Source organism: Leuresthes tenuis, unplaced genomic scaffold (assembly GCF_036924035.1).
Source record: "Leuresthes tenuis unplaced genomic scaffold, fLeuTen1.0.hap1 SCAF_8, whole genome shotgun sequence".
Lineage (NCBI taxonomy): Eukaryota > Metazoa > Chordata > Actinopteri > Atheriniformes > Atherinopsidae > Leuresthes > Leuresthes tenuis.
Genome location: NW_027325362.1, coordinates 14181449 through 14208087, shown reverse-complemented (window position 1 = coordinate 14208087; position 26639 = coordinate 14181449). Strand labels below are relative to the sequence as shown.

At 40.4% G+C, this 26639-nt stretch overlaps 1 protein-coding gene across 1 annotated transcript in view; it reads right to left on the bottom strand.

The window, feature by feature from the left end:
* The window catches only part of lzts2a (leucine zipper, putative tumor suppressor 2a), a 45499-nt gene extending 24781 nt beyond the window's left edge, over nucleotides 1-20718 (bottom strand). The window contains exon 1 of the mRNA XM_072390951.1: nucleotides 20428-20718. The gene's annotated coding sequence lies outside the window, so the exon portion shown is untranslated. The remainder of the gene's footprint in view (nucleotides 1-20427) is intronic.
* Nucleotides 20719-26639: the final 5921 nt, after the last annotated feature.

Sequence of the window (26639 nt, the reverse complement as noted above, 5' to 3'; positions counted from 1 at the left end):
GGGTCGGACCATGTGCCACCAGAACAGAAAGGTGCCTTGGCAGTCAGGCGACAAATCTCTCAAACTCCATTCATCTGGTGTTTTGATAATGGGGCTAGAGAGTACCTCAATAAAAAGAAAAAAGCTACTACACTTTATAAGTTGAGTTGAGCTGAAATGTGGTGATTATAAGAAAGATTGCCAGTATGCATGGACAGAAAACATAGGCTCTTTTCTCTTGTTCGGAGGGTTTTATCTCTTCTTTTTTTTTTTTCCAAAAATGCACATTGATTTCATTTGTACTTTTACAAATCTTCTTGTACAAACCATTCTTTTTCTTTGCTCCCTCCCAACAACCTCTTCATTTTATCGGCAGATGAAGTAATCGGTCAGCTTGTTACTGTCTGATAAGTGATACTATATTGATTTTGGCCCTCATGCTACTGTTGTAGGGGTCATTTGTGCCACATTACCCAACTGCCAGGCTTAGCCGAAGAGCTGTTGTCAAGAACCACAGACAGATGCTGACTGGGCTCTCTCACAGCTTTTGTCACAAATAGGTAGGCTGTAAGAATATAGACAGATTTTCTGACAGACTTTCCTTTTTTTATGCGGACAAATCTTACCAGTTTGATATACTTTGGCTGCACAGAAAATCATCTTTTATGGTCAGTTTATGATCAACACAAGCTGAATGTGTTATGAGGCTCACACATGAATGTTGGTGACAGCAGTTTAAATGTTACACTACTTTCATATGGTTCCTATCCATTAAAAAACAGACAAAAAAAAAAATGAACTGGAAAAAGTCATCAGTGGAGAATAGCTATGGTCATATCTGTTTGTGAAACAAAAAAAAACAATAACCGGTTTTATTATGACAAAAACGACCAGATAAAGCACAATTATTGATATTTTCCTGAGTGGATGTTCGGATATCATAAACATAGATCAAACACTAAATAAAAAGTCGTCTGTGTCCGCCAATCTGATGCAGTACGTATGGATTGTTGTTCAATTTGGAGCTCAGCCAGGCCTCGGGCCAACCTACAACCAAATAAAGTGGCGATGAGGATCTGGGATTTCTGCCATTAGAAGATTATTTCAGTGCTGATTTGAAAGCCATGTTGTTGTAACTGTGAGCACCACGAGGCATAAAGCAAAGCAGGGGAAAGAGGAGGGCGGTGGGTGCATCAGTCTGTCCTAACAGAGGGGGAGGGGGTTCAAGGCCTTCATAGACGGACTCAGGGGTCTCTTTGGGGGTTAAATCAGTGACATAACAGATGTCCCTCCCTCTTTAAACTGATTTATTTTTAAACTAATGCATGCATAAATCTCACAGATAAGAGTAATATGAAGAGTGACCCATAGCCATTCCCACACGCTGCTACAGAGCCTAAATAATAAGGAAAGAGCTTTCGAGGTTGTAATTTGCATAAACATTCACATACACATTTACAGTATGCAAACCACTGCAGAGATTTGTCTTAATTTTCATAAAACCCCCTGCAAGGCCAGAGGACATGATCTGGGATGTTTTCATTATTCCTGCAACACTATGTTGCCATAAACGCCCACAAACATACACACACACATAGAATTCTGGTCCATTCACTGTCTCTAATCAGAAGATGAGATCTCCCTCTGTATGATGGACTGATGTAAACCAATGGGACCAGATTAGATAGAGATTACAATCCATTATATCGCTGGTAGATAGATTACATTGCAATATCAGCATATGTCCTCGGTGCAGGGTCGACACTTTATGTCTGGACACTGAGACACTGTGATTCAGGGTTCTTTTGTTACATTTACTCCACTGTGCCTCTTCACTTTGGAGGGATACAGTATGCAGTGTGGATGAGAGGAGAACAATGATGGGTGAAGAGGAAAGTAGCTGCCGTCACAGAAAAGGCGTGACTAAATCTCTGTCAAGGTGACTCTTTTAGCCAGTAAACTGAGTAAAGTGCTCAGCTGAGTGCTAAACATGGGAAGAACGCTTTGGGGACATCATCAATGGTTATTTGATTTTGCAAATCATATTCCTATAAAAGTTTTTGGCCATTTTTGCAAATTATGTTTCCAAGATTAACAGAATTGTTTCCAACAGTCGACTGCACACTTTACTGTAAACTGAGGATCTTGAAAAGGTCAAACCTTTAGTGTGTAACTTCTGCCTCCTGCTTCTGGCAGTAAGAGTAATTACATAAACAACGTGGTATATGCCACACTCCTACAGGTGACCTCCATCCCTGCCCAAGGAGTGCTATTTTCAGTTTTGTACTGCTGGAGAAGACGAAAGAGGCAAGAAAACATTAACAGGCAGTCAAACCAGAGAACACAATCAAGGAGGAAATGCTTGAAAACCAGTTTAGTGATCATCAAAATTGTTACCACTGATTTTTCTCCCACTTGACAAGATAATTGGTTAAATGACTAATTGCTTTAGCTCTAAAGGTTACCAGACAAAACAAGTTTATTTTTCTAATCATACGTGAATCACAAACCACATAAGTTACTCACCAGACTGATGCAAACCCTTAACAAATCAACTTCTATCCTCAATTGATATAAAGTTATTTACAGCATTGTTCAGAGGAAACAGAACTCAAATGTCAATTTCATAAATTAAAATGACAGAAAGATTTTGAGTAATTTTCTCTGTGTCAATGCAAAATTAATATTTTTATTTTTGTCAAACTGTAACTAAGCTGAATAATGATGAAAATAACCACAGAAATTGATGACTAACATGGGAAAAAGCTGCAGCACAAGTCTGATTCTACTGGAGTTTTGCACATATAAGCTCCTCTCCGAACAAATAAATAAAACAAATTTCCATAATCTCACAGTTGTATTATCATTATATTTCCCTTCCTCACATACATCTATCAAATAATAAAAACTGACAAGTCAACAGCACAGTTTCCACACCAGAATAGCATCAGTGGAAGCAGAAAAATAACTCCCCAGGAATAGAGCAGTAAGATAATGCAATTTCTGTGTATCTCTTTCATTTCCTGTGTCATTAACACAACACTCGTATTGTAACCTGTGCCCAGTCTGTGCTCAGCACATTGTCCGCTGCTGCTGTCATTTTTCCAAGAAAGTGCAAAGCTGATTTGTTGCCATAATATGTCCTGTGTGAGGCTTGGCCCACTTTCCTGCCTGCTTTCATTGTGTAAGCACACATACATAAAACATGATTTGCGGCATCAATTTCTGACTTTTATTCAGATGGGATTTGGTGGCAGACAACATCAGAGCCATGAAAAGCAGAGCGGAGTAGCGGCAAAATGCAACTCTGCCTCTGAACCTCTGAGTGAGGATGGAAAAGAGAGAAAGAGCTGGCTTTGTTACAGAGAACAAGGTTTAATCACTGACCTCTGGACTTAGAACTGAAGACAAATGGCCATGATTAATGGGGGACATTCATCTTATACGTTAAGAAGAGAACAATGTGAACTGTATTTGCCCGTGCTGCACTGATAGATCTAAGTGCTGTATAGTTTAAACTCCAATCCCGGTAGTTTGCACTTCACTTCTGATCAAGGAGATCACATTAAACTCTGTGTAGATCCAGTATTGTTCACTAGAGGGCACCCTGTCTAAATCTGGCAACTGTACTGGTGGCTGTTCTCAGGCTCATCTGATATTTTGGTTTCATGTAGCAACAAATGGAGGACGTCACAGTGAGTAAACTTTAATCTAATGTATCATTTGGATTAGAGAATTGAATCACCTGTTTCAACTCTATTCAGCAATAGACACCTTACACATAATAATAATGAATCACTTATCATCATAGATTCATTTTACTTTTATTTACTGTTGAGATTAAGGCCTCTAACTCTCATAAATCACCTTACAAATTCTTTATACTCGAAACCACTCAAGGGGCATAGCAATTCTAATTAAAAACCTGTGTTTTAACAGATTATTAGAATTCTAAAGGCCTTAGAAAGCCTTAGAATTTACAATCTGATAATGTTGTATGTACACTGATTGGCTACAACGTTAAAACTACCAACCTGATACTGATAAGGTTCCTCTGATGCCACCCAAAAAGGTCTGAGCTATCTGAGCATGGACACTGGATCTCTATGGTTGTCTGGTACAAGGATGCTGACAGCAGATCATTAGCGACCTGAGCTGTGGGTCAGGGCCTCCTGGATCAGGCTGGTTTTCATTTATTCCACAAATGCCAAATCAGTTTGGATCTGGAGAATTTTAAGCAAGGGCCAGCACACTGAGCTATCTGTTGTGCTTTTCTGAACTGTTCCTGAGCAGTTTTTTGCTTTGTGGTGTGGGAAGCCACTCAAATAACCGTTTGCATGGAGGTGCATGCTTGTTCTGCAACGGCGTTCAGATGGGTGGTACATGTACTTGACTGGTTCCCCTCTGCACATTCAACTGGTAGATCTCATGCACACACAGCTTACAATCTAAGGTATTTTATCCAGCCTACCTTTGCTGCTTCCTCCGAAGGCTGCTTTGCAACCCATCCTCACTCCAGCCCCACCTTTTCAAACTTACTGCTAAATCTCAGTAGAACAGAAAGAAGTGACAGTAGACACAGAACTGCTTTGTGAAAGAGTGAAATTGAGCAACTAAAATTCACAAGACTGTCCAGTGCAGCAATTGTCTTTGCTTTTTACTTGAATTTTTTTCAGTTTTTCATCCTTACTCATCTTTCTGATGAAATCGGTTGTGATCATCTGCAGTCCAGTTCAACCAAACCTAAACCAATAAGTGTTTGATCAACGTGCAGAAACAGAGGTGTTAAATTTTTGGAACCTCAAACAAGCCTTTCTCCAAAGCCTCTGTGTTGGTTGAATTCCCATAATCCTTCACTCTGTGTGGGATGAGATCAGCACAGACAAGTATGCAGATGCTACCGTGAATCCTGCTTTACACATTTGACATATGACCAGAGGCCCCAACTAGATAGTGCTTTTTCTTACTCATGAAAAGCTTGTTCATATGAAAAGAAACAGATCAAGTATGTAAAAGTACAATTATTACTTCTGAAATTAAAGGAAGTTGACAACATAAAATCAAATCCAGAGGAATATGACCAGAAACTGAAACAGCTCACTGCTACACTCCTTCTCTAACTCTACTTTTTCCCCCACTGCAATGCTCCTCTAAGACCTTAAATTGCCCACCTCGGTGGCCAGATTAGATGAGAAGACATGAGATCAAGCAGCAGCAGCGGTGAGTAAAGTTTATCTTGAATCCAATCTTAACAGCAGCAGCTGCAGCTTAGACACAGTTGTACATGATCACGTTTATTATGATGATCTTTGAAATGATGAGCCTGCATGTTCACTGACAGCTGATGACTAATGAGGGTCTCCTGAGCGGAGACAGTGAGACCTCTGCAGAAAGGCTAAGGGTGACCACACGGGGGGGGGGGGCAAGCAGGGGAAAATGAACAAATTAGAAACAAAGATCGTTGGAACATTTAAATGTTTCTTTTCAGAAACTAAATCAAAGCTGGAAACAAAAGCTTTGTCTTGCCTTTTGTCTGGTTCAGCCTGCCACAGTTGTAACAATTTGTCTGACTGGAGGATGTGGACCATCGCTTTTCATTTCAACACTTTGTCTCCTTTCCCATTATTCTCAGCCCCTCTGTCCTCATAATTTCAAAAACATTTCTGTGCACGGATTCGCTCTTTCTTATCGCTGGAAGCACAGGGAGGAGGGTGACGCTGCTGCAGCGCAGGCACACATGAGAACTGCATGTATTTGTCAGAAACACACAACACACAAGAGCATCTGCTGTCATGCCTCACATCAGCAGCAGAAAATTGAAATATTTGCATCTTAATTCTGTTTTATTATCAGCTCACCATCATTGCCTGCAGAATAAAAATAAATCTTAAAGGAAAAAAAGTAATACTTCTGTTAGATGCCTAAATTCTCAACATTGATTCCAATGTGGGAAATGTGCATATACTGAATGCTTGCATTATTTTTGTCTTCATGAATGTGAGTCTTTTTCCACGCCACAGTAAGTGTGTTATTGGAGCAGGGTGAGAGGGGGCAGAAACAGCAGAAACAAACGAGGTCCTGTGCAACCCTGAGACTGTTCCATGAATCACCCAAAAACTTATGTAGTAGCTGGCTAGCTCTCTCTTACTGAAACTCACAGTAACTTCCCATGGAAAGTCTCCCATATAGTGGACTGATTAATGAAATGGAATCCAATTTGTTTTATCTAGCTAGAATTCTCTGTGAAAATAAAGCTAAATATAAATAGTTGATCCAACCATATGACCAAGCAGACATGAAAACAAAACTAAAAAAAATGTCTAGAGAAATACTACATTCCTGCACCTCCTACATCCTGCTTATAAACTGTGTGGCGTCAGCACAATTAGCAAATCATTTCAACCATATAATTAAAAAGATAACATATACACTTTTGAAAAGTTACTTCATATGAACTCTGACGCTAATACATTTAAAGAAATGTGGAACAGAAGCCACACAATTATAAAATAAAGTTGTATAATGCTAAAATAAAAAAAATTTAAAAGTTTATACACTCACTTGATGGTGCAGGGCCATCCAACCCCGAGTCTGCACTCAGATCAGAGTGTTGTAACAAAGAAAGAAAGCTCATAATCAGCCAAAACCACAGATGTGAAAGAAATTCCTGAAAACCTCTCTCCCTTTTACTCTCGTATATAGCCAAGACAAGTGGTTTTATTTGTGCCTTCTTCCTTTTCCTGTTAGAGATTACTTTGCTGTTTGTGGCAGCCATGTGTAACGTGGCCTACACCGCAGTCTGCATCAGAAACCACACAGTCTAGTTTGTTCTGTTCAAACCATGCGCATTTGCTTCTTCATATCTGATGTTTGTTTCAAACTCACTTTGCAGCCGGATGGAAACTCAGCTACTATACAACTGAAAATTCGGCCATCTACGGTACACATAATCATTAAAAGACCAAGAGCCAAGACTGAACTGCATTAAAAATATCTATAATGGGAATCACTGCATGGCCTCGGTCAGTTAACACAGTTTGTCATTGTATCCACAAATGAAACCTAAAACCTGAGCTAATTTAAGAGGAACAGAGATGAAGCTCAAAACTGTCCTGTTGTCTGATGAATCAAAATTTGACATTAATTTTGGAAAATCATGGACACAAAATCCTCTGGGCCAAAGGGAAGAGCAGCCAACCAGTGTGTTCTTAACACACAGTTCAAAAGCTGGCATCCCTGAGGGTATGGCGGTGCATTAGTGCAGATGGTATTGGCAACTTGGTCATCTGTGAAGGCAGTGTTGATACTGAACAGTATGAACCGCTTTTGATGCAACATATGCTGCCTTCCAGACAGTACAGGAAAGGTATTGCTGACATCCCGTTATTTCCCAAACATATGATACAATGTAAAAGTTGCAATGTTTTTTTAAATGTGTTGCTAACATAGAACTCAAAGTGAGCATAGATCTGTGAAAGAAAATAATTCCCAGTTTCAACATTTCATATGTTGTCTTTGAACTATTCACAGTTAAATCCAGACTTCAAATGATTTGCAAATTACTGAGGTCTGTTTTAATTTACATTTTAAACAGCATCCCAACTTTTTCTTTTTTGGATACAAGGTTGCAGCTAAATCAAATGACTGTGAATTTGTGCGCATTGGCCTGCAGCGGAACCTATAAACAGGGCCTATGATGAGTCATCAGAGTCAGCCAGAAGGGAAGTTAGATTGAGATGAAAGCTGAAACACATGCATTCACTGGTACACGTGCCTTCAGCTGTATGAACAAGAGAGAACCAAAAAAACGAGGGAAGTGCGAAGATATGCAAATGTGATCCCAGAACAATGAGGAGCTTGAAAGACAGTTTCAGATAGTGAAACTAATTCATTCCCAAGAAGTCCAGTATTTGTCTGATTCTGCGTGTGTTTCAAATTGAAGCCATTGCTATCTAAAATGCATCGTTTGTCTCAAAATGGTATGTTTTTACCCACTGAGCTGAGGGGCAGCAGATTCCTTCATAGTTGTTCCAAACTGCTTGTTGTACTCGAACTCCTCGGTATGTTTCTCACACACATGGTAAGAGTTATTGGTGTGTAATTTTCTTTTACTCATACTTCAGTGGCAGAGGTCAGCATACCCACGTTTCCGTGACAGCTTGTATTTACACCCTCAGGTTATGTATATGCATGTGTGTGCAGAGCTAATATAGACTGACATGAGGACATGGATGCTGAGCTGTGCTGCACTGGGCCAAGCGGTCTAACCCAACAGCAGGGATAATCTATAAATAGACCATCTCATCCAACTCCAAAATCTCCCTTTTCCCTATTGTTTCCTCGTTTCCTTTAGCTTCATCTGCACTTTATTACCACATCTGGGAATAAAACTCTGCTTTTGTTGTATAATTCTTTCCATTCCTGATGGTAGTCCCTCTCTTAATCCCTCACCATACCCAGCCTCTTCCTTTTTGAAGAAGTTAATTATTTTGGTTTTGAAGAGAGAAATAAATCTTAAAAACTGGAATAACAAATAAGCCAACATCAATCTTCCCCCCCTCTCTTTTGAGATCATAAGAGTGTGGGTGGTGGGGAAAAGGGGAAGAGAGGCTAGTTAAGGGGGGAGATGAGGGAGATGGAGTTATGTAAGTGAGGCTAATCCCCTCCCAACCCTGCATAGTAAATGAGACAGGATGACACTGGCCTCATTTCATCTGTTCATCTGCAGCTGTTACCCCTCAGCACCACTCGGTCTTCTACTTAATCTATCTGTTTGATCTATGACAGCAGACTACAGTTATAGTTGTAAGCTCTGCAAACCAGTAATTCTCAGTATGTCGACAATATGTGTAGGTCTAAGGCAGCAGATGAGCTATTCCTGGATCAACTGTGATGCTCCCGGAAAACCAATTTTACCCTCGTATCAACCTCTGGTTTTCGAAAGCTCTTTTATGTAACACAGGTCGACCGGGACAGTGAGTGATGTTTACTTTTATAACATTCCTGTTAAAAAAAAAAGAAACTCCAATAGCCATAAATCCATAAAACCCTAACCCCAGATCCTTTCTAATACCAGATGCCAGAAATTTGTGTTTTAGTCTCACTCCAGCAGTTTCTATTCCCTAAAAAAATGAATAAACTGAACATTTTATGTATTTCCAATCCAGGTAAATTCACATCACAAAAAAAGACGACAAAAAAAACTCTTATGGCTAGATATAAATATGGGTCTTGGGTCTGACTATGGACCATTTCCATGAATGAGAATTCACAGAACGAGAGAGGGGAGCAGAGAAAACATGTAAAAATAATTGATAAATACATAAAGTTATAGTTTGATGGACATACCTGCTCTGGTCTTACTCTCTGATAAATACTTGGAATAGACACAAGGTCACAAATAAATGGCCCAGATCTGAGGCAAATTGGTGGTTCGATCGGCGAATATCAATTTCTAAGTGTGAATGTTTCAAAGGTGCGATTTATGAGGCTATGGGCCTCCAACAGAACATCTAGTGTGTTTCATATTCTGGAGACAGGGGATCAGGGGACACGATGGAGCGAAACCAAGAAAAAGAAAATAAATACTTAGCAAATATGATAGCGAGCATGGTGAAGAAACTACAGTCTACTCAGGAAACTAACTAAAATTTAGGTAAATCTTGGTGAGAACACCCACTAGTCTTTAAATATCATGACAGACTTGAGACAAAGCAGCCATAAAAAACTGCCACTATGTCTTCAATGATCAGGCGAGGTAAGACTGAATCATTACAATCTACCTGTATTAAATGTACTGTAACCTTCATGACAACAGACTTGTTTGCATGACAGCTGGATCTACTCGACAAAGATTGGTAAAAAAAATCAGGGGTGCATGGTAGCAAAACCTTGTTTGTGATCCTCTGTCTAAGATGAAATGTGCTTTTTCTTTTTTTAATAGATTTTAAAACACCAGAGCAGTGTGAACAATGCGAAGCTCCAACACCACTACAACTTTAATAGTGTGAACTGGGCTTAATTACTTTAGTGGCAAAACCCAGCTGTCTTTAGGTCAAATTTATGAAGTGGCTGCCCTAAAGAAACAGAACAGTGTTCTCCCTGGTGTTTTTTGATGGGATACCGATATGTCTCCAAACAAATGGAATCCACATATTTAAGTTTAACATCTTTGGATTTAGATATGAGGACTTTGTTCTAGGACAGCCATAAATAGAATATGTGAGGTCTGCCATCTTCAAAACAAGAAAAAATACACACCAAGTAGCCTCTACTCCTTGCTTCTAGTGTCTTTTTAGCTTGTGTTAACTGCTCTTCATAGCTTGCATTAGCCTATAATTTATTTGGCATCTCAAATAAAAAATAGCTGTAAAGCCCCAATCAGCAAGTTGCCAGGATAGGTTCTTCAAATATTTTTGTGGCACACACAAGCTGCCTGACATCCCCCCTTTGATTCAAAGCAGCAATCCACACTAATAGCATTGATGGCTGATTTGGATTATGATAAGACTTGTAACACATAAAAATAACATCTTATAGGCATGGTAACAACAAACTTTACAGTTGGAGCTGCAATAAAAACATGTCTCATTCGGTTACCAGCCCATAAAATAGATGCTATCATTTTTTATCCCCTCATGTGAACATAGTAGGTGATGCCACCCACCACCACCCAGGAGATCAAGTAGGACATTATCACCAAATTGTTAGGAAAATTACACATTTGGAGGTGTTCAAATCAAAAACTCAACTGATTTCCAATGACTATCACTACTCAATTAGGCTTAGGAAACAAAAGTAGTCCAATAGCTTTTGCTTTTCCCAAGAGGAGGAGTGTTTCAGGAGTGTTTTTTTTTTAAATCGCCGATCAAAACATGATTTTTTACAAAGACTATAGTAGTGAGAGTTCGAAGAGGAACTAAAGCAAGTGGTCAAAGTTTAGGATAGAATTCTTTGAATCTTTAAGGCCTATAACGGTCTGCCCCACTATCCCCCCTCTCCAGATTCACTCGGTTAAACTTTAACCTAGCAGTCTGACCTTTTATCAGCCCAGACATCTTAATCTACAGAAGTATGCTTTGTTCACAAGGGTCGATATGACCACCGGAGTGTGCTCAATAATCCTGGTCCAATCAATGTAACAGCATATAATCACAGACTGGATCCTCCAACAAGGAAACACAAGGAAAATTTCAGAAAACTAGGCTTGCTAAATAAAATAGTGTGTATTTTGTCTTCAATAAAAAGTTAATGAATAGAAACACTTTATCAATAAGTAAAATGCTCCATGAATTAAAGGAATATTTCACATCTGTATATTTGCAGATAGAGATTGAGATGAAGATGGAGAATGTGTGTCACAGTGGAGTGTGAATCTAAGACTAAGATCTAATCTAATCTGCGCATCTAAGACTAATACAACTAATACAAATAAAACTGAAAACCAAACTCACTTGGAGCCCCTTCAGAGACTCTTTCATGGCTGGGAAAACCTGACCTATGTCAATCTCAGCATTGTTTTTTAAGTGAAGAAACATCTTGAAGTTTGCCTCCAGCTGAATTCTCCAGACTGCATGGGATGAAAACACATGCACTAATATGGACATGTGCCAGAGAAGCTCGTACAATGCACACAGAGCGAGGATGACTTTGTTCTTTGTACAGTATATGTTCACATAACAAACTATTTACCACCATTTTAATGTGCACAACATCACGTTGGAGAGGAGTACTGCCCTCTTCAGGTGAGAAGTTGCTTCACCCTGAGCCTGGCATGAGTTAGTCCTTCATTTCACCTGTCACCGCTCCCAACACCGTCAACATTGATGCCAGACACAATGGAGCTAATTTCTGCATTACAATGAGAAATTCAGCTGCTGGGGTTCAGCAAAAACTGAACTTGAAAGTGTCTTCTATCTATTTCTATGACCCTCACGGGAAGATTGTGAGTGGGGGCTGGAACCCATCCCAGCTGCCACAGGACAAGAGGCAGGGCACACCTCAAACAGGTCGCCAGTTCTATTCACCTAAGTGTAACTTTTTGTTCACTTTCTGTTATTTTTTGAAATCCTTTTTAATTCATGCACTTGTGTTACTTTTGATTCAAACTTGATTTTTGTTAATTATCAATGACTTCATTATTTATACTCTTCAGTTTCTTGCCAATCTAGGTACAGCGCAGTCAAGCTTTCTGTCTTTTCTTTCAGTTCCATGATTATTGTGTCATACTGTCCATTCCTGATTTCACCCTCTCGCTTCCTCGCTGTTACTCCTCGTTGTCTGATTCTTTGGACTGTTTTGGATTTTTCTCGTCCGTTTCTTGTCTGAACAGAAGCTTGTATCTATTAGCAAACTATGTGAAACACATTGTGACCAACTCAATCTTTTGACATGACATGGTAGATTATTACTTAACTGTATGTAATTTCTAAGATGTTTATGGTCTATGGTGTTTTAATATGACACAGAACAGTACTCTACCCTGTAGGAAGGCTGTCCCTGGGACCAACAATGCCCTTTAACCCCCCTCCGCCTCTCCCGTCTTCCTGCTCAGACAGGACGCTCCACTAAACTTTGACCTACTTCTGTCTGCTACAGTCTGAGCCCCAAGAAGCCAGGGGAAGGGGGGTGTGAGGCATCATTGAGAATCCAAACACAGGGAGCTTCATGCTGATCCAGCCTGTTAATGATAATAATATGAATATCAAAGGTTTACTTGAACAATACTTCTTTTGAATGTCAAATCCCAGGGGGAAGCTGAGGGAGGCTTGAGGACGCGTGCATGTAAAAGAAAGAATGGAAGGCTGGACTCAGGTCTCATACAGTGCATTTGAAATTCAGCTGAACACACAGAGACACACATACTGTAGATCTCATGCTGAGGACTTGATTTCACTTTTCTGCTGATCAGCTGTAAGACAAACCCTGTTTTTCTTCTTTCTATCTGTTCAGTGTCTCTCGTTTCCAAGAAATCTCATTTAGCAGATAGACACAATCCTCCAGAACCAACTCTCAGCAGGATAATGCAGAGCAGACAAAGATGGCATGACATAATGGCACGCAACACCTTCAGGATTCAGCTCTGTCAGTCTGAGCCCGACTGAACTGACATCAACAGCGCTGCAAGAAAGTTCAAAATGTGCCAAACGCTTTATAAGCGCAGGACAGATTCTGGGCTGGCTGAGAGAAGAGGGCTGGCTCGGACGAAAGGGTGGTGGGAGTTACCAAGATCTGGGACGGCATCCCAGAGGTTCTCTAAAGAATTCTGGGAACCCAACATGCGTGTATGCGAAAAGAGAGTGGAGTAATTGATGATGAGGGGGAGACATCTGTCACCAATTAAAAAGGAGGAGTTGATCCCATGATTACACCAAAGAGATACAGTCTGCAGAGATACACTAGGGCCCTGATGCACACATGTTTTTCATGGTTAATGCCTCCCAGACTCCCCCATCTTCCGCCTCTCTTCATTTCCTCGTGGCAAGCTGACCACAGTTTGCCCAAGCTGGTCGGGACACAGGAGGGGGTGGAGTCTGAGTGGTACTCATTCTGCACTGGGGTCATCTGGCAGATGCATCCTCCAAGCTGGGCTCTCTACAAAACATGCACACACAGGGGAAGAAGCCGGCCAAAAGGGTGCAGATAAATCAAATCTATAAATCAAACATATGTCCAAACAACTGGGTGTAAACAGTTTTCTGCTTATGTCTTTAAGTCAGCGGTCCAAGCGTAACAAGCTGAAAAAATCCAGATTCAGTTCAACTGAGATGGAGTTTGTACAAACAAAACCATATCTGAGATACTCTTTGAGGCGTTTAAAGTAACTTACGGCATCACCACACCAGCAGCATTTGATGAGCTTTTATATCGGATCAATAATTCATGTTTTGTTTCCCTCTCCGCCCCAAAGCAAGTTTCCAATAGAGGAAAATTTGTCAAAAAATTAATCAATGGCTCTCACTTTAGTGAAGAAGGATGGCTTTGTTAGTAATGTCAAGAGCTTTACACAGACACAGAATCTCTTCTCAAGCCTCAAACTGCAGAAAACGTCTCTGGAGTCAACAGATCTACTCAGAAGCAAAACTGCAACCAATAAAAACATCCAACTGCTGCAGAAGCAGGTCATCGCTTCCCAAATCATTCATCTGCCACAAGGCAATGAGTCTCAATTCTGGACCTAATGCTTGTGTCATCCATCAGTCTTGGCTGTATCTGTGTGTGGTCTGCTGTTTCAGCACTAGCCATTTGGGTTCCCATACATCAACCTCCTGACAGAAGACAAGTGACACTTTGTGACATATGAGGCTACTTTTCCTGCTCTTCAGAAAGAGAAAGGGAGATAGGGAGAAAACCAGCACTGTCCTCAGATTTATAAAAACTGTTTCAAAGTGTGATCATGGCACTCATACTTTCCACACAAGACACTCATATATTTGAGGTTGACATCTTTGTACACAAAGTAACAGCAGTTTTTTTTTTTTTTCTTGTAGCATAATCAGGACTCCTAACTGCAGTTTAGGAGACTAAAGGAGAGGTTTCTCTTCAGTATCTCTGAGGTGCTCAGCTAAAATATACAAGTGTGTGAGCAAACACAGTTTGATTGGTGCACTAATGGATGTTTGGAGCACTTAGCAGACTTCAGCACTCCTGATTCCTATGTGACTTGTGCCAGACCTCTGCCCTCTAATATCAATTATACCCAGACTTACTCCACTTTGCATTGATTCCATCTCCTCTTACAGACTGCAACGGCTTTCAGAGTCCATCTCCGCCTGACATCTCAACTATCAGATTGCAACAACAATTTAATTGAACTGCAATGTACTTGCGCAAAAAAACAAAAAAAACAACCACATTTTGAGTCTCCTCTCATGCTTAAAAAAGTTATGATAGGCCATTATAAGAGATCAGCAGTGTGCAAGTTCATGGGACATTTTATGGCTACTTTTGGGTGTCTGGCCTTTGACTGTTTCAGTCTGGATGCCCCCTGATTATCCCCTGATTGATTAAGTTGTGGTACCAAAACAACTTGGTTATGTTCAGGAAAAGATCAGAATTTGACATACAATACATTCCTTTCAAGATCCTACATGTTCCCCAAGAAGTATCACTATGTGATGAGCTCTATAGGATATTTTGCCTCACAAATGTAAACAAGACACATATAGTCTCTACAAACTGTTAATGCGATGCTCTGTTTACTGAGCTATCAGTTTGAGTAGCTACAGATGAAAAAAAAGCTGCAAAAAACTGCAAACTTTAGTTGTGCAACTGATCAAATTTAATTTTCAAACACAATATATTTCTGGCTGTTTTCAGCTGCAATCGAAAATGATAGCTTGGGAAGCACATATACAAATGCATGTTTTTAAAGTAAATGAAATCTCTTTTTGTCAGGTTGTTGCTGTCAGTTTCAAAGCCTCCACGTGAAACGGTACATTAGGTAAATGCGCTTCACTAAAGACTAAATGAGCTGTGCCCAGTCTTGCAGCCCCGAGCGCAGCACTTTCTGCAAAGATTAGCATATGCAGCCAGGTTTTGTGTTCAGTGCCAATTAGAGTCAGATGCAATTAATATCCCCGAGTGCTGCAGAGTCGTTTGACACGGGATGGGGAGTGCACCACTGCACTCAAAAATCAGATGTTAGTGGGCAATAGCAGACTAGATTTGGTGGGGTTAGTTTTCTGATGGGGCTGGATTGAAAGCTTAAGGCTTTGCAGTTAACCAAGCAGAAAAGATTTAACTAAAAGACACTCTTCCGTCTCCCTTGATGGAGGAAAAAGAAATAGGTATCTAAGGATTTTGTGTTTTAGTGATTTAGTCCACACTAGAGACTAGAAAGGCTACTCGATAAAGACTTTGACAGCAAATGTGCATTCACTTCCATTCTTTCTACAATTTTGTGGTACAGTTCTGTCTGTTAAACACATTGCACTGCCTCTCATACCGAACACAGAAAGACACAAGGCAGTAAAGCATAGCGGCTAGACACAAATTGGGCTAAAGCACAGTGTCAGAAATCATTTCCAAAAATGTGTCAAGTACTGTGGAATAGCCTGCAGCAGGAATTTTTTTGCGGCAGGAATTTTTTTTTCTGCTTTTTTTGTCTGCACAGTGAGCACACATATCATAGGATTTGGAATGATTTCTTGCCACACAGCCTCTCTTCAAAGCATGTATCTCTTTTCTTTTCGTGCATATACTCAGTTGGCGGGCTGAAGCACAAACAATCTGCACAGTCACATTTTTCAGCCACACATGCACATCTTGCAGGGGAGTCCCTGCAGAGCCCCACGAAGTTGGACAGATGACACAATTTACAGCACGCTTACATGCAGAGTCAGTATATCTCAGCCTCTGCTGCCTTAACTTTGGCCATTCTTTTTTAAAATGTACAGAAGCTTTATAGGAATATAATACTAAACCACTGTATAACCTGTTTAACTCCCCCTGCAGACCCGATCTGACCTCTTGTAGCTTGATGGATAAGCTGCCTCAACATATTATTCATGACTCAACAAATGCTGGTCATTTGGAGTGATGCAGTAAAAAGAGCCAATTCTGACTGTTTAATATTCTGTCTTGATGAAATAGTTCCCCTACTACTGAATTAATTTGTTCAGTAGTTCGCCTCTGTAATGTCACCAAAAGAAAATAATGAAAGAGTTGAGTTGTTTACAAAGAGTGATGGCAGAATAATTTGTCACTGAGTGTTATCTTAAGATCCAGAGTCTGTTTGTTGAGGGGCGTTTTGGCTCGCAACATTACACAATGACTTAACAGTTGACTAAATCCAATGTGGGAGCTTTGGGAACGTTTCTTTGAATTAGACAAGGATAATTTAGATTTACTGTGGTAGGAGCCTCCTAATAGATGCTAAATTATGTAATTTAATATCAGTCCTCATTGGTCAGGAGCAGAAATGATTGAGGGGCATTAGCAACAAACTTAAATTAAATCCAAAGAAAAAGTGATTCACTTGCTACTAACAAATTTCACAAGGCATCTGAAATGTTTACAGCAGCACAAATTATTTCTTAGATAAATCTTCTAGCTCTGCAAATCTGCTTTGGTGGAACATGTTTGTCATAGCAGTCTGTCAGTACTTTAAGAGCATGGACATCACTCTACATAAAACACTGTGCAAAAGTCTTGAACCACTCCTCTTTTCTATATATCTGACTTCCAAGGAGCCAGACCTTGCTGTAATCCTTTAAAGTTGTCTTGTGCAACACCGCTCCAGGCTTCCTTCAAATTTTCTCTTTGGACATAATCCAAAGTTTCGAACAAGTCCTTGTTCCTGACTATTTTCAGGAGAATTTGCTTTTATGTCTGTTAAGACACTAAACGCAAACCTATGAATTCAACCAAGAAAAGGCACCTAACTCTACGGATGAACCTGTGTTGTATCTAAACATAACTTAACCAAAAAAAAAAAAACATTCTTAAGGAAGGGAAAAGACTGAGGTATGCCAAATGATACAAGAACTGAACTGAATACAGTAGCAAAAGGTCTTATGGAGTGATGGATTCTCCCCAAAGCCCAGACCTCAACATTATTGAAGCAGCGTGGGATCACCTTGACAGCAAACTGAAAAAAAGGCAGCCAACATCCAAAGGAGAGCTTTGGAATGTCCTTCAAGAACCCTGGAGGACTATTCCTGAAGACTACTTAAAGAAATTACAAGAAAGGTTGTCTAAAAGGGTTCAGGCTGTGTTGAAGAATGAACGTGCTCAAACTAAATATTATACAAACTCTGATATGTTTCCAGCAAATCCCAGCACCTACTGTAGTTCCCTTTTTCCTGGCAGTATCATAAAGCATTGAGGGGCTTATGCACAGTACTGTTGAGCCATTCTACAAGCAAAACTTTAAAAGCAATCTGCATGACAGACAGAGATGATTTATTACTGGAAAAAAAAATAAAATCAACTGGAAAATCCCTTTTCTATAACAGGAACAGCCCAAATCCCTGAAAGCAAGCATTTACAAATTAACCACATTTGAATGCTTCGTTTAAAACGACACCTGAGAACTCATTTTCGGTGTCAACTTTAGGGAGCTCTGCAGGTTATCATGAGCCCATTCTGACCTGCGTGAACAATGTCCGAGAAAAGCGACAACGTCACAGTGCTGGATTAACAGTAAAAGTGAGGATACAAACAGTCAATCTGGTGCAACACATCGGAAAAAGTGACTCGGAAAATCACTGGAAAATGCGTGAACACACTGTAAGAGCAAAGGCACTGGAGATGTTGCATCTCAGACACTCCAGAATAGACCTTTGAAAGCAGAAAAAGAAAGGTCACTGCAAACCCAGGCAGCTACTAAATACAGTCTCACACACAAGGGCGGCCTTTGTGTTCGTTTATGTGTGCGCATGTGTGAGTCTGACTGACAGCTTGTCTCTCCCCTGCTGTGTGTTCACTCTTGTCCGGTTTTAATGACCCGACAACGAGACTGATGGAAATCTGCTGATGGGTACATCGGAGCTGGAGGAGGAATCTGAAAGTGACTCCAACAAACCATAACTGCACATTAGACTCTAAACTGCAGCACTACATCGAACAGCTGCTTGATCTGGCATGTAATTTAAAACATGAAATGGGTTACAGGGGAGAGAAAAGGCATGACTCCCTGAAAGGAATAAAGGACTAAAAAAGACTTTGCACAGCAGAGCAAAGACAGGACTCTTCCTGTTGTCTCCCAAATGGACCTGCAGCAATGTTGAATAAGAGCAGAATGAGCAGGAAAGATTATGCTTGCTTGCTTTTAATTACACTGCATGCTTAATGTCATCATCATTATCACTGCAACACATTAAATGACCATCCACTGTCACGTTATCCCTTCAATCCCAAATAGATTTAGAGGCTTTTTTCAAGATGAGAATCAGAGGTGTGTCAGATTGCTCTCTTCTATACACCGTTTTAAAGTGGGTTATGATGTCTCCCTTTTTTTACGCGGGATATTCCACTACTTTGTTATGTAAGAGTGCATCGGAGTGCATAGATGCGCCCATGTGTGCACTTTAATGCGTTATTTTCAGATGAGATCAACAAATGAACAAATTACATTGTAAAAGCTGCCATGAATTTTCGTGTGAATTTTTTTTAGTGTCTTTAAGTTTTCACAGATGTGCTTCAGCTATGGTTGTGCCTAGCTGTTTATGAGCTTAGTCTAAATGTGTACAAAGATCACGGGAAGTGAGCCTGTTCTGCAGCAGAAGCAGGTTTTCATCATCATGTTAAAAACGACTGAATAAAGTTAACTGATTTAGGACTTCAAGCTGTCATACGAACTGACAATAGCTTTGGTCATATTTTCACTTTTCTGCTTCTTGCCCTATGAGGCAGCCACATGCCTTCCTCCTACCTACCTGTCCTCCACCCTCTTCTTTAGCTGTTCAAATCCTGATTGTCCAAAAGCTGGGTTATCAACTCTTCCATCCTCCAAACCACCATTCTTCTCCTTCGCTCTGCTTTGGATGTGCTGTGGTGACCATGCAGGGATGATGAAGGGGTTTCACTATGAAATGACATAACGCTCGAACGCTCAGTTAATATTCAGGAGCTTTAATGGCGCTAGTCTGAGGAGAGCAGTTACACTAATGTTTGCGTTCAGATTAAAGCTGTGACAATGTGACATCCAGGCCATCAATCACCTGCAGGGAGAGAGTTCACCACAGACCAGAGAGCGATGGAGAGAATTTCAGGCATGCTGCTCCTCCAACGTTTATATCTCGTCCTGTGGGAATTATTTATGGTCCAATCAGACTCTGGCTGTTTCCAATTCAACTCCAAAACCAATCCATAAATTTAAGACGGCCTTGAGAGCAGAAAACAAATAGCTCTGAGGTCTCTCCCTCTCTGCTGTAGTGTGACCCTTTCTTCTCATCATATTCCCTTCTTCTGCTTCTTTCTGTCTTCATCACAACACTGAAGCAGTTGCATATATTAGCAGCGGGGAATGGCTTAACAAGAGCAGTGGTTTCCAAAAGCAGCTGCGTGTGTGTGTCCGTGTGTGCACCAGCTACAGTGTGGACTCACTGAAACAGCTGGAAGATGACAACAGAGCAATGCTTATTCTCGGGTTTGTCTCTCCCTCAAACACACACGCACACACATCAGCTCTTGAAACAAAAAAGTAAATTTAGATAAAGAAAAACAGAAGAAACGTGCCATTTGTTTTCCTTTTTTTAACTGAATCTATGCGTTCTGGTTGAATACTCCCAGCACTTTAACCGCTCGGACATATCAAATTTCCCAACAATAATGCAGCCAATGCACAGCAAACAACTTTAAGTTACAGCCTCAAAACTAGAAATATCAACAAGCACATTTTTGAGAAGCAGACACGGGGTGGCACATCCTTGGAACAGTAAGTAAATAAGTTTTCTGTTCAAAAACACAAGATCCACTAAATCAGTGTGGCGCGCAGCTACTCACCTCAGTCAATATGTTCTTTCTAAGCAGTCTGTGCAGCAGTATTTCCTCCAGCAGTAAATGTCTTGAGCGTGTATCCGGTCGGGTCCCCTTTCCCGAAAAGACACAACTTTTCTTCAAACAGCAACAAGCCTAAACAGCCTACTCTCCTCCTCTTTCTGTAGTTCTATCCTGGTCTTTGCCCCCAAACCCGTCCAGTCGGTTCCGAGAGTCAGCTGCTCACACTGAGTGCGTGTTTGGTACATTTATCGTCTGCGCCCGGTCTGCTGCTCGGCGAAGCGGACGCACTCTGCGCTCCAGCAGAGGCTCTACTACTGGTCCACAACAGAGAGGTTTAAGACCGAGGAAGGAAGGGCAGGGGCCAGGCAAAGGGGGCCTACGACAGCCGGTGACGTTATTTCTCTACTCCACACAGTGACATTGTCCTGCCTTTGTGTTGATAATAACAGAATAGGGGTCATATTGGTTTTGCACCTCATATTCATATAATTTGAGAATGTTTTTAGTGGGTCGATTGTTTTTATTATAAAGAGGTGTTCTGACTTGCTATGATATCCATCTGTAAATTCATAACTAACGGAAGTAGATCCAACAGTGAAATAAGATAAAACTTTGAAACTTTTGGGGCTCGACAGACGATGAACAACAGAGCAACAAAGCTGAATTCTTACTAACTTAGCCAGTTCTTTGGGTTGTGTTGTTATGGCTGCAAGGTCAGTGTTATTATTGATTTCACATTGATGCCCTACTATTACCTTTTCTTTGAAAGTCTTGTATCAATATGTTTTAGTGTAGTGCTTTCAACTGTACTGTGGAAAACAACCACCTGGTTTTCACATGGCTGTTACTTTAACATTTATCCTCTTGCCATCTACCCCTGTACCCCAAAACAACAGCAGCAGCACTCAGTAGCAGCCTCCCCCAGCAGCAGGACAGCTGTGGGTCCTGTGAAAAAGGAAGGGTTAAAAAAATAACAACAGAGTCCAGTCTCCAGTTGTCCAGATTCCAGTCTGATGGCATCTGTGGGGGGAAAGGGCCTATTTATTAAGTACCCACCTCAAAACCCAAAGGACTCAAAAGATCTATTGCTAACGTCCTGGTCCCAGATTGTCAATCATGTCAGTTGTCTGATGAACTCCTTTGAACTCCTGCTAATTTCCTCCCTGGAAACACAATATTAGGCCCCCTCTGCTCCTCACAATACACAGTCACCTGCCTGATTCATCGAGGAAAGAGGAGCTGTACAAATGCCTGAATGGCCCAATTTGTTAGAAGAAAGTCTGGATTCATTTCCACGAGGTTTTCAGGTGGAAAGAAAATCCCTGCCAGTCAAAATGAGCAGCGGCAGAAGTTTATATAGTACACTGCAGGTGGGAGATTTTAGCCTGTCGTGGTCTTTGTCTTTTTGTCTGTTTTTAGGTCATGCGTGTGGACAAAAATCTTGGTTTTGCACATTACCACTTAGCAGTGGCAGCAGTTGAATTGGGGTATTTAGTTCATAGCATGAAAAGTTGAAAACAAGCAAAGATAAGAAGATCTCTGTTACCATAAACCAAATAAGAGGTGTATTTATTGTTGTGTCACCATAAGGAATAATGTCTGTGTAGGCGTATGTCCCTGTCCCACTGTTTACCCACATTTGATATATTCTCTCTGCTGTTGTTTCACTTATAAAGTTACAAAACAACCCTTAAGTTCTCATGGTTTAGAATTTTATTATGATTCAGATGATTTCCTCTGCTCCTTCTCAGCTGTATTTTTATGATTTTGTGCGGCACTAAGGAGCTCATTAAGGTGGAAACGTCTGTAGTGCAGCTTTATATCTTGATGGGATTTCTAGTCATCTTTGATTCTATGATAAAAAATAATCCTGACAAAAAGTGAGCAAAAAATGTCTTCATATTACTGTAAAAACCTTCACTTGCATTATGTTTTATGACACTGCAGCCTCCACAGCATCACCCTGCTTTTGATGTGCAACTGGCGCTCCTGCCTCAGGAGAAGAATATTGAGGAGTCCTGTCGCTGCTGAACTCCAGCTGACCTCTTCTTCTCCATGTACAACAAACCAATTTATTCTCTGCACCCATGCCAAGTACGTAACCCCCACCTTTCCCCTGCTGCCACCTCCTTCTCATCTACCTAATTCTCCCCCTGATCTTCTTTCTCGTCACAACCACCTCAGCTCCTTTTCTTTTGCCTAATCCCTCTCTGTCTCAATAGCCCTCTTTCCTGTATTTAATCGCCTTCTTTTTCCCTTTTTGGCATTTTCAACCTCCACCCACCCTCTTCACAACCACAGCCCCTCCTCTCTCAACCCCTTTCTCCTTTAAATCATCTCCATGGTTCATTTCAACTTCAGGCTTCGGCAGGCTGCAACACTAATACGATTTCCAGCTGAAATGAAACGTGCAAAATGTGCTGTCATCTCTCCTCATCGCCAGTGGGCTCCCAATGGGGTCCACTTCATTTGACAGGGGTGGGTGGAGATTTTGGTGTATAATCTTATTGATTTGAATTGCAGAGGATGGAAGTTGAACATTTGCTGGGCCTCATGTGTACGGGGTGGAGCGACCTGGCTGGTTTGTCTTTTTTACACAATATGCAAAGAATGCATGTGAACCTTTCCAAATGTGTGCAAGCGCAGCTCTCTGTGTGCTCAAGAGTGTATTATGAATGAAAGTCCTTGCCTTTAGCAGCCAGTAAGGTTTGAGCAAGACAAGGATGTTTATGTTCTAATCACCAGGAGGAATCATGCTCATGTCATTTTTCTCTGCTAAAATGCTTTCAGCAAAGTTGGTTTACATCAGACGGTGCGGTCACCAAAATCACTGAATGGATCATCATGAAGTTTTGTTTAGGTGTACATGTTCTATGGTGGATTTCAGGGCAGCACTCCTCATGCTGACTTTTCAAAAAACTTCTGACTTCTTATGTGTTTGCTTCTTTTCATGTGCTACAGTATATACATACATATTGTGTTAGATTACATAAGTACACATATGCTTCCTTCACCACTAACACTCTGAGAATGGGTATAGGGTTCAAAGAGGGGGGACTCTGACACACAACGCCTCTGACTCATCCTGTCACACAAGTTGGTGTTAGGGCTTTTTAAAACAAGATGAAAACAGATTAATGGAGAATTCCTCACAGTCATGCCTCAGCAGAAACACTACCCTGCAAGCCTTTGACTTCAATGGGCTTTGTTCTGTGTACGGCTGTCCCTGTGAAAGCCGATCATATGACTCACACGTACTCCGTTCCCTCAGGGTCTTCATCCAGCGCCAGACAACTGACCAAGGCCCCACGCCCCCAGCCTCAACCTGATTCAGGGGTATCAAAGTGCTTTTAACAGCGCTCCTAAATATTTTCACAAGAACTTGACAGCATTCCTCCAACAGGTTTTGGTTCTCTTCAGTGTATGTCTTAGTTCTCTAACCTTTATGTTTAATGGCTCATAAATTGTTCATGCCTCATTTGCCAAGTGGATGAATTTTACCTGATGAATAAACAATGAAGCTCAAAGAGCATCAAGGATGAATCCTCCAAACTAAAAAAAAAACAAAAAAAAAACAGTATGAGATGCAATTATTTTGAGTGATGCAATTATTTCTGTTTCGGCCATTTAAAAATGACATCTCTACTATGTTACCGATCAGAGTTCCCCTGCCCACCCAGTGCTATGCAGAAGTTTATTCACATATTTCTATTATAGTCAAATCAGGAGAATGCAGTGTAGCATGAAACACTATTCCCTCAGATGCCAGGCCTGGTCTGAGCTCGCAAGCTCATCCAATGTTGAGCTCTTTATCTACGAACAGAATCGGCCCGGCTGCCGAGAACTGGGGCAGAAAACAGCTTCATTTGTTTTCATACTGCCGTCTGTTCAGAACCTCTCATCTCTTTGCCGTCAAAGTTGGTCTTGTTCTCAAATGTGACAGCTCATTTTCTGTCTGTTCTGTGAATTCTTTGCTGCTGCGGTCAGGTCTTTTGCAGTGCAAACGCACTCAGGAACACTCTGGAGATGGTTATTTAATGCCACTGTTCTACACGTGTTTGCCAGAGTATATCTGTGCAACAAAAATTCTACACAGATCATTTATTCAGTCGCCAGCCACCACTTTGATCTTCCTTGGTATTCCCCATCCACTTGTGCTTTCATACATTTTAATTGCTGTCTCATATGTTCCATCATTCCCAGCTGAGCTGGAACTGTAGCTGAACTCTGCCCTCAACAAAACCCCTGGATAGAAGAGACATAGTATTATACTAATATAGTATGGCCTACATTCTTATTTCCAGAATAAGATAGCTGGGTAATCTGCTTTATGTGTCATAAATACACTGTCATTCATTTGAAAAAAGAGAAATAAATAAAACAAAGCAAAAAGAAGGGAATGTGCAGATTTGCAAATCATTAAAATCCTGTATTTGTTCTATTTTGCATTATATGCAATTTTGCATTCTGATGTATTCACGTTTTTCACGGCATCCAAATCAGTTTGAAAACAGGACGAAAGTACATGCATTCACTTAGTTTGCCATTTTTCCTGTAAGATTTTCTGTAATACAACCATGTATACCTGGTCAAAGTTCGAAAGTGTCCTTGAAAAGAACAACTTGTCTCTCTTAAAACAGCACGTGACAAAACTTTCCTTCTAAATGCAGGCCTGTATATATATTTTTTTAGCTATTGTGCAAGGCTAATTTGCAAGGGATCCCTGAAAGGTTGCATGAAATTCAGCTTTAAAACAGTTGACAAATAAGTAAGAACAGCAGCTTTTGAAAGTATCTTTCTGGGAAATTCCATTTTTGAAAACAACCATTGGTGATGTAACGTTTTTCAAAAGCATTTTTTTTGGTTTGGTCATGCAGTGTTCTGATAAGCTAAGCATGAATTAAAAATGCTTTAGATGCTTTATAAAAGATACTTTTAGCCTAATTCAATCTCATGTATATCACATTAGTGTAATAAGATATTATTTGTTATCATATTATATGTTGTATGACTGGATGAAAATAATCAAGCACCATTTTAAAAGTTGTGGCAGCAAGGAATTGTGGATTAGAATAATATACGTTTTCATAAAGAATGCTCCACTGTTTCCAATGCTAATGGAGATGATAAAGGGAGCACTGAAGCTCCTTTCCTCAGCATTTGGAGAGCTTGAACAGCTCTTATTGTGGCTGCTGCTCTGATACCTCTAGGTCATTTCATTCAGCTCACAACCTTCCTAAGCAAAAATGTTTGTTCAAGCAGAGTCCAGGTCTCAGTTACTTTTTGCCAGTCACCCGTTTTTTGTTAGCCATTATGTAGTTATTATTACGAACTAAATAAGATAATATTCCGAAAACTGTGTTTTATATGAGTTGTAGATGACCAATTTCACTCATATTTCCATGTAAATGTGTGTATTGTCTAATTATGACTCATTATAACTCTGTTGTTTAGGCAATATTATCCTTTAGGTAGAGTTAAGAAATGATCAGGTTTAGGGCTAAAATACATTAATTTTAACATTGCAACCGTCATCTTCATGGATGCCATAGTTACTCTTTACATTCAGTTGTTCTTACATCTGCTGGAGGTTGCATATTCTTTGATTATTAAGTATTTGTTAAATCTGCCAGCATGAACAATGCCACATGGGTATGTTTTGGGTAGCAAGAGAGTCTTTAGTGTTTAATTGAACTAATTCTAATTTAATTATCACTTCCACTGAATCTGACCATGTTAAGGTTAGGATGGACAGAGAGCACTGTTTATGTGCCGGTGATCAAAATAGTGTCATGTTTAGCTCAACAATGAAAGTGTGCTATCCACGTAAACGTAGTTTCTTCATGCCTGAATCCGTCCCACAGCACCTTCAGTTTTGTTCTTCTACTACTCAACAATTTTCTTTCAATATTTACACATTTTTCAATACACTTTCAATTATACATACTTTCTATGCCTGTCACAATTTACAGATGAATGCCACATTCTATTGAAGAACTCATATACTGCAATAAAGTGTGTACACAACTAATATTCAACTGCCCGAGTGTGCAGAACATTAAAGATCATTGAACTAATGTTTGCTTTCAGGTAACACTCGATAAGAATGCCTCCTTTTCTGCATATCCATTTGATGTGAGCTCACTGTAAGCTCTAATCACAGCAGAGCAGATTTTCAGCCTGCAAGATTAAAGCTAACTACCTCCAGTAGCTAG